Genomic DNA, 13,706 nt, shown 5'->3' on the forward strand with positions numbered 1-13,706 from the left:
ATCCCCATATCCCTTGATTTCCTTAGTGTCTAAATATCCATCCATCTCAGTCTTGAATATACTCAACAACTGAGCATCCACAGCCCTCTGGGGTAGAGAATTCCAAAGATTCACAACCCTCTGAGCAAACAAATTTTTCCTCATCTCGGTCCTAAATCCTAACCCATTACCTTGAGACAATTGTAAGGAATCTTACAACACCAGGTTATAGTGGCTCACCTGACGAAGGAGAAAGCCTCCGAAAGCTTGTGATTTTCAAATAAAACTGTTGGACTATAACCTGGTGTTGTAAGATTCCTTACATTTGTCCACCCCAGTCCATCACCAGCATCTCCACATCCTGAGACAATGACCTCTCATTCTAGACTCTCCAGCCAGGGGAAACAGCTTCTCAGCATCTACCCTGTCAAGCCCTCTAAGAATTTTACACATTTCAATGCGATCACCTCTCATTCTTCTAAACTCCAGAGAATATAGGTCCATTCAACTTAATCTCTCCTCATAGGACAACCCTCTCATCCCAGGAATCAATCTAGTGAACCTTCATTGCACTGACTCTAAGGCAAGTATATGGTTCCTCAGAGTAAGGAGACCAAAACTCATTGCTGTTTGTGGGAACTTGCTGTGTGCAAATTGACTGTTATATTTCCCTTGAATAGTAACTACACTTCAAAATACTTCAGCACCTGTGAAGCCCATGGGGGCTTCTTGAGGATCTAAAAAGGCACTATTTTGATTCAAGTTCTTTATCAGAACTCAACTCGATTCTGCATCTCGCCCTTCTCATCCGGTCTGGGTTGGCAGTCCAAACGACAGCAAGAAAAGTCAGGTGCCCAAACATAGGCAAATATGAAAGGCTAAAAGCATTCTCCGCTATTATACGCTCAGCGCTGTGCTTTGCAAGGCAAGGCTAGGTCACGTTGCCATTCATGTCATGTAGACTCTCTGGGAACCGCCTCTCTCCGGCGCAGACAGGAGACAGCACATTAATTCCATATTGTGTATCTCCCCCTCCGCACTCTAAAGACTCCTCACCATTTCACTCCACCCGCCCTCTCGCAGCGAATTCGCGCTTCTCTCTCTCTCCGCCCGAATCCATTCTCCGGTGACCCGAGGGGGAAGCTGCCGTCCATTGGCGCGTCCGAGACGGTTTCCTTTGGGGGTAAGCGCCACGTTTTAAGTCGACCTTTCCTTTTATTTTTGGTTTTTTTTTTTGGCGCGGTAACCTGGACCTGGCTCGCGGCCGTTCAATAATCGGTGTTGAGCGGACATCGGGATTTAATTTAGCGAACACCATCCCGTGTCTTTTTATAAGGTAGCATCTGACTGTGAATGTTTTATCGCCGCTTCAATGGAGAAGTTGAAAGGGCCACATGGCTGATAATGTGCCCTAGTGGAAAGATGATGCAAGAATGACTCAATGTAAACATACTTCAAACACACTTCTCCCCCACGGCAAAGCGTGCAGCTATTGTTGGGCCGCAGTTTTTTTTTTGTGTGTGTGCATCTTATCCACCCGTTTTAACCGAGTTACAATTGCATTTTTAAAAAAAAAATAAAAATAACCAATTAGACGGTAGTTTCTTTTTTTGGCAGTTGTACCCTTGCGGGCTGTTGGACTCACATACCAGACGGAGTGGGACATACATACCATGGGCCAGATGCCATGGGCTGTTTCTGTTTGGACGTATGAAGAAAAAAAAAAGTAACTTGCAGTGAATACATTCGGAATATTGGCTTGTACTAAATCATCGTGTGCTGAAAATCAAGGTCTCATCATAGAAGTCTAATTGTTGGATGTAGAACCTTTTAATGTGATAACGCTGTAAAATGATATAAAATAGTTTGTATAATAGTTTTATGTAGCCGTATTTATTTTAAAACTCACAACGAACTGATTGTTGTCATAATCGAGTTCTACAACAGATGCTGCCTGACCTGCTGAGTATTTCCAGCATTTTCTGTTTTCACTTTGTTAGTATTGGGCATAATTTAAACCCTTCCGTTGGATTCTAAGTACCAGTTATCAAAGAGTAAATACAGGCCTGCAAAATAGAAGTATTATAATGTGATAGTCACTGGTATGCATTCATTTTATATTATATTTTAAATTTGGAACTAGATTCACTGTTGCATACAGATTTCACCTTTTTCCCAGCAGGGTTTGTGTGGGTATAATATATCATGAAATGTCTTGCTTATATCAATTTGTAACTGCAGTTTTCTGCTAACAGTGATGCAATAACCACCCTAAAACAGCAAGTTGTAAGTCACTGGCAGCAGTTAGGTGTGGCTAGGTTTGTATGTTGCCGTAAACTGATAACCATAGAGCAAATTTTCCTGTATGGCAAACTACTTGCCAACATACACATGCTCTCAGGAGAGCCCTGTCCAGACTTCTGAAGGACAGTGCCAGCTGCCCAAAGAAAGCCATGCTATAATTGCAGAAAACTTAGCATATGGCAGAAATAACATCAGAAAGTGAACAAATACAGAAAAATTCAGAATTATGATTACTGCAGGGATGCTCCTGCCGGGGAAGCTCCCTAATCTGAAAAACTATCCCATGTTGCATCACAAAAAAAATGTAATCAAGGAGGATTTTTTTCTTTAATTGCTTTTTTGTGTTCATTAAGGTGAGGGAGGATGGTGCTAGGCAATAAGAACATAAGACTTGGGACAGGAGAAGGCCATACGGCCCCTGGTGCCTGCTCCACCATTCAGTAAGATCATGGCTAATCTTTGACCTCAACTCCACTTTCCCGCCTGATCCCCATATCCCTTGATTCCCAAAAATCGGTTGATCTCAGTCTTGAATATACTCAATGAGCATCCATAGTCCTCTGGGGTAGAGAATTCCAAAGATTCACAACCCTCTGAAGATATTTCGCCTCATCTCAGTCCTAAATGGCCGACCCCTTATCCTGAGATTATGCCCCCTAGTTCTAGACTCTCCAGCCAGGGGAAACAGCCTCTCAGCTACCCTATCAAGCCCTCTCAGAATCTTACATGTTTTCATGAGATCACCTCTCATTCTTATAAACTCCAGAGAGTATAGGCCCATTCTACTCAATTTCTCCTCATAGGACAACTCTCTCATCCCAGGAATCCGTCTAGTGAACCTTCGTTGCACTGCTGCTAAGGCAAGTATATCCTTCCTTGGGTAAGGAGACCAGAACTATACACGGTACTCCAGGTGTGGTCTCACCAAAACCCTGTACAATTGCAGCAAGACTTCCTTACTCTTGTACTCTAACCCCCTTGCAATAAAAGCCAACATACCATTTGCCTTCCTAATTGCTTGCTGTACCTGCATGTTTCTGTGTTTCATGTACAAGGACACGCAAACCTCTCTGAACATCAATATTTAATAGTTTCATAGAGTCATAGAAATTTACAGCACAGAAGGCGGCCATTCCGCCCATCATGTCCGTGCCGGCCAAAAAAGAGCTATCCAGCTTAATCCCACTTACTAGCACTTGGTCTGTAGCCCTGTAGGTTATGGCGCTTCAAGTGCACACCCAAGTACTTTTTAAATGAGATGAGTGTTTCTGCCTCTACCACCCTTTCATGCAGAGAGTTCCAGACCCCCACCACTGTCTGGGTGAAAATGTTCTCCTCAGCTCCCCTCTAATCCTTCTACCAATTACTTTAAATCTATGCCCCCTGGTCACCAGCCCCTCTGCTAAGGGAAATAGGCCCTCTCTACCCACTCTACCTAGTCCTGTCATAATTTTATATATCAATTCAATCTCCCCTCAGCCTCCTTTGTTCCAAAGAAAATAACCCCAGCCTATCCAGTCTTTTCTCATAGCTAAAATTCTCCAGCCCTGGCAACATCCTTGTTAATTCCCTTGTACCCTCTCTAGTGCAATCATATCTTTCCTGTAATGTGGTGACCAGAACTGTACACAGTACTCCAGCTGTGGCCTAACCGATGTTTTTTACAGTTTTAGCATAACCTCCCTGCTCTTATGTTCTGTGCCTCGGCTAATAAAGGAAAGTATCCCATATGCCTTCTTAACCACCTTATCTACCTGCCCTGCTACCTTCAGGGATCTGTGGACCCTCACTTCCTCTATACCACTCAGTATCCTCCCATTTATTGTGTACTCCCTTGCCTTGTTTGCCCTCCCCAAATGCATTACCTCACACTTCTCTGGATTGAATTCCATTTGCCACTTTTCTGCTCACCTGAGCAGACCATTGATAGCTTCCTGCAGTCTATAGCTTTCCTCCTCACTATCAACCACACGGACAATTTTTGTATCATCTGCAAACTTCTTGATCAAGCCCCCCACATTCAAGTACAAATCATTAATATATATCACAAAAAACAAGGGACCCAGTACTGAGCCTTGCGGAACCCACTGGAAATAGTCTTCCAGTCGCAAAAACACCCGTCAACCATTACTCTTTGCTTCCTGCCACTGAGCCAGTTTTAGATCCAACTTGCCACTTTCCCTTGGATCCCATGGGCTTTTACTTTGTTGACCAGTCTGCCATGTGGGACCTTTTCAAAAGCCTTGCTAAAATCCGTGTACACCACATCAAATGTGTTACCCTCATCGAACCTCCTTGTTACCTACTCAAAAAATGCAATCAAGTTAGGCAGATACGACCTTCCCTTAAATCCATGCTGACTGTCCTTGATTAATCTGTGCCTTTCTAAATGACGATTTATGCTGTCATTCAGAATTGATTCCAATAATTTGCTCACCACGGAGGTTAGACTGACTGGCCTATAATTACTCAGTCTATCTTTTTCTCCCTTTTTAAACAACGGTACAACGTTAGCAGTCAAAATGATTTCTCACCATTTAAAAAAAATATTCTGTTTTTCTATTCTTCCTATCAAAGTGAATAACCTCACATTTCCCCACATTATACTCCATCTGTTCAAGATGGCGGCTCACCACCTTCTCAAGGGCAATTAAGGATGGGCAATAAATGTTGGCCTTGCCAGTGCTGCCCACATCCCATTAATGAATTTAAAAAGAACCATGTTGACTCTGCCTGGTCATATTATGATTTTCTAAGTGCCCTGTTACCACTTCCTTAATAATGGATTCTAGCATTTTCTTGACTATTGATATCAGGCTAACTGGCTTGTAGTTCCCTGTTTTCTCTCTCCTCTCTCTCTTGAAAGCAGTGTTACATTTGCTACCTTCCAATCCACTGGGACAGTTCTAGAATCTAGGGAATTTTGGAAGATCACAACCAATGCATCCACTATTTCTGCAGCCACCTCTTAGAACATTAGGATATAGGCCATCACGACCAGGGGATTTGTCGGCTTTTAGTCCCATTAATTTTCCCAGTACTTTTTCTGTACTAATATTAATTACTTTAAGTTCCTCACTCTTATTAGACCCTGGCTTCCCCACGATTTCTGGTATGTTTTTTGTGTCTTCCACTGTGAAGACAGATACAAAATATTTGTTTAACGTCTCTGCCATTTTCTTATTCCCCATTATAATTTCTCCTGTCTCACATATTTCTTGATAGTTCACTCTGTCTTTTCTCCCTCTTTATCAATTTTTTGGTCATCCTTTGCTGGTTTCTAAAACTGTCCTAATCCTCAGGCTTAATACTCTTCTTGGCAACATTATAAGCCTCTTCTTTTAACCTAATGCTATCCTTAACTTCTTTAGTTAGCCTCGGATGGATCATTTTTTCCGTGGAGTTTTTATTTCTGAATGGAATGTATATTCATTGAGAATTATGAAATATTTCTTTAAATGTTCGCCATTGCTTATCTACCGTCATATATCTTTTAATCTAATTTCCCGATCAACCTTAGCCAACTCGCCCCTCATACCTATGTAATTGGCTTTGTTTAAGACTCTAGTTTCAGACTTAAGTATGTTACTCTTAAACTCAATGTGAAATTCAGCATATTATGATCACTCTTCCCCAGAGGATCCCTTACCAAGAGATTACTGATTAACCCAGTCTCATTACACAGGACAAGATCTAAAATAGCCTGTACCCTGGTTGGTTCCACGACGTGTTGTTCTAGGAAACTGTCTCGAATGCATTCCATGAACTTGTCCTCCCGACTACCTTTGCCAATTTGATTTGCCCAGTCTAAATGAAGATTAAAATCCCCCAAAATCATTGTATTACCTTTGTTACAAGCTCCTCTTATTTCTTGATTAATACTCTGTCCAACAGTATAACTACTGTTAGGGGGCCTATAAACTGCTCCCACCAGTGTTTCCTGCCCCTTGTTATTTCTTATTTCCACCCATACTGTTTTGTCTGTTTTTTTGAAAAGTCAAGTACCCTGGAATATTTAGTTCCTTGCTCACCTTGCAACCACGTCTCAGTGATGGCTACTAGATCAAATCCATTTATCTCTATTTGTGCCATTAATTCGTCTATCTTGTTACAAATGCTTTGTGCATTCAGATAAAGTGCCTTTAATTTTAACTTCTTACTATTTTTCCCTGATTTGACCTTCTCAGGTATAATCGGATGCAGAGTAAACCTCCCTCTGCTCTATCCAACAACTCTATTATACCAGTGTGGCAATTTTTCCATTTCCCACACCAACTTCCACCAGTGAGAGTGCTGCATTAGTGACAGTTTTGTGCTGTGGGTCCATGCTCCCCAGGAAATAGATGGAGACTGTCAAAACTGATTTCATATATGACCCTCGCATCCAGTTAACAGAGGAAACTTTCATCCTATAAATCCATGCTGGATTTGAGCTTCGGTCACAGAAGTGAATGGTAAAGTTGCACACTAAAGGCTATTTCCTAAGCTCAAAGCTTAGGCATGGATTAAAAAACTGGCTGAAGGGGAGCAAACAGCATATACTTGTTAGAGAAGTTATTTCATGGTGGGAGGATGTACTGAATGGATGCCTCAGGGCTTGGCCATGGGACCACTACAGTTTCTAATTTGCATCAATGACTTAGATTAAAAAAATCAATGCAAATTGGTTAAATTTGGAGGAAATGCCAAACTAGGGTGCAGCTCACAAATTATAAAATATATATGTGGGCAGAACAGCGACAGATGAAATTTAATGCAGACAAGTGTGAAGAACTATACATATGAAGGAAAAATGGGTGACAAACATTATCCATATACAGTGTTGAAATAGCTTAAGATGAAGTTAGAGACCCAGGAGTCTTAGAATGACTTGACGCTCAATACGTCTAACAAATGCAAAGCAGCAATCAACAAATCCAATGTGATGTTGAACTATATAGCTGAAACAGTAGAATATGTCAGTAGTACTCTGGTCAGACTGCACCTAGAATACTACGACAAATTCTGGTTGCCAAGACGTAGAATCATAGGCTACAGCACGGAAGGAGGCCATTCGGCTCATCGAGTCCGTGCTGGCTCTATGCAAGAGCAATCCAACTAGTCCCACTCCCCCGCCCTATCCCTGTAGCCGTGCAAATTTTCTCCTTTCACGTACTTACCCAGTAGTTCCCTTTTTTGAAAGTCACGATTGAATCTGCCTCCCCTGCCCCCAGGCAGTGCATTCCAGATCCTAACCACTCGCTGCGTAAAAAAAGTTTTTCCTCGTCATCTTTGGTTCTTTTGCCAATCACTGTAAATCTATGTCCTCTGGTTCTTGACCCTTCCGCCAATGGGAACAGTTTCTCTCTATCTATTCTGTCTAGACCCTTCATGATTTTAAATACCTCTATCAAATCTCCTCTCAACCTTCTCTGTTCCAAGGAGAACAACCCCAGCTTCTGCAGTCTGTCCATGTAACTAAAGTCCCTCATCCCTGGAATTATTCCAGTAAATCTTTTCTGCACTCTCTCTAAGGCCTTCACATCTTTCCTAAAGTGCGGCGCCCAGAACTGGACACAATTCTCCAGTTGTGGTCGAACCAATATTTTGTAAAGCTTCATCATGACTTCCTTGCTTTTGTGCTCTATGCCTCTATTTATAGAGCCCAGTATCTTGTATGCTTTTTTAACCACTTTCTCAACCTGCCCTGCCACTTTCAACGATTTGTGCACATTTACCCCCAGATCTCTCTGAACCTGTACCCCTTTTAGAATTGTGCCCTTTAGTTTATATTGCCTCTCTTCGTTCTTCCTACCGAAATGTATCACTTCGCATTTTTCTGCATTAAATTTCATCTGCCACGTGTCCGCCCATTCCACCAGTCTGTCTATATCCCCTTGAAGTCTATTACTATCCTCCTCGCTGTTCACTACACTTCCAAATTTTGTGTTATCAGCAAATTTGGAAATTTTGCCCTGTACACCCAAGTCCAAGTCATTAATATATATCAAGAAAAGCAGTGGTCCTAGTATCGACCTCTGGGGAACACCACTGCATACCCCCCTCCAATCCAAAAAACAATCGTTCACCACTACTCTCTGCTTCCTATTACTTAACCAATTTTGTATCCGTGCAGCTACTGCCCCCCTTATTCCATGGACTTCAATCTTGAAGACAAGCCTATTATGCGGCACTTCAAATGCTTTTTGAAAATCCATATACACCACATCAACCACATTGCCCTCATCGACCCTTTCTGTTACCTCATCAGAAAACTCTATCAAGTTAGTTAAACACGATTTGCCATTAACAAATCCGTGCTGACTTTCCCTAATCAATCCACGCTTGTCCAAGTGACTGCTAACTCTGTCCCGGATTATCGTTTCTAAAAGTTTCCCCACCACCGAGGTTAAACTGACTGACCTGTAGTTGCTGGGACCACCTCCGCATTTTAACGATGTTTGGAAAATTAAGGCCAATATCACCGCATAAGGGTACATAGGGGTAACATTTGAGTGCTGGAGCAATGGCAAAGAAGAGTCACAAGATTAATCCCTAGTGTCAAAGGTTTGAGTCATGAGGAAAGATGAGATAGAATTGGGCTTTTCAGCCTGGAAAGGAGGCATTTGAGAGTTATTTGGAGTTAGATAAGATAGTTAACAGAATGGAAAAGGTAAATGTGGAATATTACTTTAAAATAAATTGCAAGAGTAGGACAGGGGAAACACTTGTTTAAAGTAGTAAAAGGCAAATTTTGGACTAATATCAGGAAATTTTCTGTCTTGCAAAGAGTAATCAATACATGGAATAGACTTTCAGATAGAATAGTGGAGGTGAAAACCATGGAATCATTTAAGAAACAGTTGGATTTTGCAATGGGGGGATCTTTAGGATCTTTCTGAATGGATGAATTAGGATAGGCCAAATGGTCTCCCTTAAGTTTTATTTAACTTGTGAAAAGCAAGTATCTAAACCACCGTGCACTGTTTCCTTGGATTGGAATTCAATCTGATTAGGTGTACTAACAGATTCAATTGTAAACAATTTTACAACACCAAGTTATAGTCCAGCAATTTTATTTTAAATTCACAAGCTTTCGGAGGCTTCCCCCTTCGTCAGGTGAACGACATCGTTCACCTGACGAAGGGGGAAGCCTCCGAAAGCTTGTGAATTTAAAATAAAATTGCTGGACTATAACTTGGTGTTGTAAAATTGTTTACAATTGTCAACCCCAGTCCATCACCGGCATCTCCACATCATAACAGATTCAATACAGTTTTAGCAAGCCAGCAAATCCTAAAAAAGGTTGAAGCAATGTGTGCATGTTTCATCAATACAGAGCTTGATTTTCCTATTCAGAACATTGTAACAGGAACTCTGAAAAGCCTCGTGCGTGAGTGGTATGTGAAAGATGTTACAAGGGAAGTGACAGTTTAATACTCCTTATCTTTTGCTGCTGACCTTCAAATGTAGTTTGAACTACTTATGATTTCAGTGAACTAAACAGAAGCAAATGTGGGGTATAGCTAGCAAATGTAGTTGCTGCCATTTGTATTTACATACCAAATGCTTATGGGAGGCCATATGAACGTAAGAAATAGTAGACCATACGGCCCCTCGAGCCTGCTCTGCCACTCAATAAGATCGTGACTGATCTTCCACCTCAGCTCCACTATTCCGCCCTATCCCCATATCCCTTAGCGTTCAAAAATTTATCAATCTCAATCTTGAATATACTCAACGACTGAGCATCCGCAGCTATCTAGGGTAGAGAATTCCAAAGATTCACAACCCTCTGAGTGAAGAAATTTTTCCTTACCTCGGTTTCAAATGGCCGACCCCTTATCCTGAGAATATACCCCCTAGTTCTAGATTCACCAGCCAGGGGCAGCGGCCTCTCAGCATCTACCCTGTCAAGCCCTCTCAAAATCTTATGTTTCACTGAAATCACCTCTCATTCTTCTAAACTCCAGAGAATATAGGCCCATTCTACACAATCTCTCATCATAGGACAACTCTCTCATCCCAGGAATCAATTTATTGGACCTTTGATGCACCGCCTCTAAGGCAAATATATCCTTAGATAAGGAGACCAAAACTGCACGTAGTACTCCAGGAGTAGTCTCACCAGAGCCCTATATAATTGCAGCAAGACCTCCTTTCTCTAATACTCCAACCCCTTTGCAGTTAAGGCTAACATACCATTTGCCTCCCTAATTGCTTGCTGTACCTGCATGTTCACTTTCTCTGTTTCATGTACAAGGACACCCAAATCCCTCTGACCACCAACATTTCTTAGTCTCTCACTTTTTAAAAAATATTCTGCATTTCTGTTCTTATCAAAGTGGATAATTTCACATTTCCTCACATTATACTCCATCTGCCACCTTCTCGCCACTCGCTTAATCTGTCTATAACCCTTTGCATCCTCTTTGCGTCCTCCTCACAGCTTACTTTCCCACCTCGCTTTGTATAGGGGATACTATACTGTAATTAAACATTTTTACCTATGCTAAGGAACTTGGAGAGGTACAGGTTGAGCCAAGCTGGAGAAATTATACGCCAGGTGTTGAATGTTCAACCTGCATGTGGCTCTGACATCCACCCGCAGAGAGGAAAATCAAAATTTGCAACCAGAAAGAAGTACTATTGCACTTTGAGCAGATAACATAAGTCGCTAGGGTAACATACATGCCAAATGCCTGCTTCAGTGTTCCCGGCCAGTGTCATCTTTGTAGAACAAAATCAGTGCTTTTTATACTTCCTGGACTCCTCAGGGACCACTGCAGCTAAGTTCCACTGTCCACGTGTGGCTGTGTCATTTAGTTGGTGCATTTGGCAGCACAGATCAAAATCATGTAACCATTTGCCACTTCCAAGCTGCACAGAAATGGTTTCCTTTCTGCACAATACTCTGGAGATGATTTTCATTTCTGGCATAAATCGGGCAGGTGATGAGTGGGGCAAGTGCTGCGCCCACCCAAAGGAATCAGTACAGGGCCCGAGCCATTTTAATGGTTGGGACTTATTGACATTAATTCAACAAGCCGACAGCGCGAAACTCGCTCCTTTTAATAGGTAGCTTGCTGATACGGGATGGGTATGCGGCGGGACGGACAATTTTGAAGAATCTGAAGCAGCACCTTTTAAAGGGGAGGGGTGGAGGCACGGGAGTGAAAGAAAGCAGCTGTTATGAGCAGGCAGAATTTTTGCAGTACCATTACAGCATGGAGATTAAATATGGAAGCCTTTAAGACTCAAAATCTACACACGACTGCAGTAAAAATGAGTGCCAAACTTGCTTCTAGCTTTCCCTGACTACAGTTAAGAATCCCTTTAATGTACACTCAAAATAGCTGGCTCCCGTATTCTGCCCACGTTTGGTGGGAAGGAGCATGGACTGGCGCTAATCCAGTGCCTGAGATGAAAATGGTTTTGGGGGCCAAAATACACCATTTGACCCCAATTAACATATATTCATGAGGCAGAAACAGGCGGAAAGTCTGACTGCTGGTACCGAGCTCTGCTCGAAAATAGGAATGGGCTGGACCTCTGTGCTATGTCGGTGTTTCAACTATACTTGCTATTTTGGTAATACCTCCGTCCCATTTTAGGTACAAACAGTAGTAAGGACATGAAAACTCCCCCTGTATCTCTAAAGAAAAACAGCTTTCCTTTCGTATACAAATCTAAAGCCACACAGAACTCTATATGCTACGATCTATTTACGAGAAACATGTACAATTTTCCTACATAAAATTATATAGAAATGACAGCACAGAAACAGGTTGTTCAGCCCAATTAGTTAATGTTGGTGTTTATCCTCCACATGAGCAGCAATCCTAATTCACACGAGCTTGCTCTGTTCCCATTTCCCTTTATTTCCCATTCCTTCAACCACGTATCTAACCTATCCTTAAATGTTGACATTTTAGACATGGTCTCCTTTTCAGTCACTAACTCTGGTAATGCATTTCACAGCCTCTTTGTTCTGAATCTCTTGCGTTTAATTTTATAACCATGTCGCTTGTTCTAGACCCCTCAACCATTAGAAACGGTCTGTTTCTATCTAATCAATCTCATCCCTTCATACTTTTAAAGACTTCTATTAAATCATCCCATAATCTCTGTTTTATTGAAAACAGACCCAATTTTTCAAGTCCGTATTTGTATTTCCTCATACTTGGCAGCATTCGTTGGAATCTGCGTTGTACCCTCTCTATTGCCTCAACTTCTTTCCAACAGTGTGGAGCCCAAAACTGCACACACTACTCAGCAACAACATCAACAACTTGTATTTATATCGCACTTTTAGCATAGACAAATATCCCAAGGCGCCTCTCAGAAGTGTAATCGGACAAAAATTGACACCGAAGACAAAGAAGCAGACATTAGGAGGGGTGACTAAAAGTTTGGTCAAAGACCTGGATTTTAAGGAGGGTCTTGAGGAAAGGCAAGTGGAAAGGTGTAGGGAGGAAATTCCAGAGCGTAGAGCTCAGATGGCTGACGGCATGACCGACAATGATGGGGCAGAGGTATGCACAAAAGGCCAGAGTTGGAGGAATGGATGGTTCCGAGGGTTGTAGAGCTGGAGGAGGTTACAGAAATAGGGAGGGGCCAGGCCATGAAGGGATTTAAGCATAAGGATAAGAATTTTAAATTTGAGATTCTAACTGTAGTCTTACTAAGGTTTTATATAGATTCACCATTACATCTTGACTTTTATATTCTATGCATCTTGCCATTAGACCCAGTATTCCATCCGTTTTATTTAATGTCCATATCCACTTGAAGGCTGCTTTATTTTCCCTGCTCCACTTTCTTCCTAGTTTAAATGACTGTTCACTTCTCTCTTTATCCCAGTTTATTAACTCCCTTTTGGCCTGACCAGTCCACGTGACATTTATCCTTCACACAAAGGAAATAGTTCTAATCACATTTACCAACCCTATTCCCATTTCCCTTTAACACATTTTCCTTCATCTCTTTCCCCCCAGCCAATCTGATTTTTCCGCCTCAACCACTAACTTTCATTCTAGATCTCTCACCTACTAGAAATGGTCTGTTCCTATATACCCTGTGTCATCCCATCATAATTTTAAACACTTCTATCATATTGCCCCAAACGGAAAAAGTACCCATTTTTCAAGTCCGTCTTTGTATTTGTATTTCCCAGGCAGCATTCTAGTGAATTTGCTTTGTACTCTCTTTAAAACCTCAAAACCCTTCCTATTGTATGGAGCTGAATACTGCACTTCGCTGTAACTCAGATCTTCATAAGGGCTGATCATTACCTTTAGGCTTTTATATTCTCAACCTTTGTGATAAAATCTAGAATTTTTTTTTTACAGCCGTATCAACTTGAGGTGCTGCCTTCAATGTCCAGTGAAACTGTAGCCCCAAATTCTTCTCTTCTGCGGCATTGAGCCGACTTCTATTCAGAG

At 41.8% G+C, this 13,706-nt stretch overlaps 1 protein-coding gene across 2 annotated transcripts in view; it reads left to right on the plus strand.

Moving 5' to 3' along the window:
- Positions 1–907: 907 nt before the first annotated feature.
- LOC137322853 (high affinity cationic amino acid transporter 1-like) overlaps positions 908–13,706 on the plus strand; it is a 95,321-nt gene continuing 82,522 nt past the window's right edge. For both annotated transcript variants that reach the window (XM_067985992.1, XM_067985993.1), the window contains exon 1: positions 908–1,162. The gene's annotated coding sequence lies outside the window, so the exon portion shown is untranslated. The remainder of the gene's footprint in view (positions 1,163–13,706) is intronic.

This window comes from Heptranchias perlo, chromosome 6 (assembly GCF_035084215.1).
Source record: "Heptranchias perlo isolate sHepPer1 chromosome 6, sHepPer1.hap1, whole genome shotgun sequence".
NCBI classification, from domain to species: Eukaryota; Metazoa; Chordata; class Chondrichthyes; order Hexanchiformes; family Hexanchidae; genus Heptranchias; species Heptranchias perlo.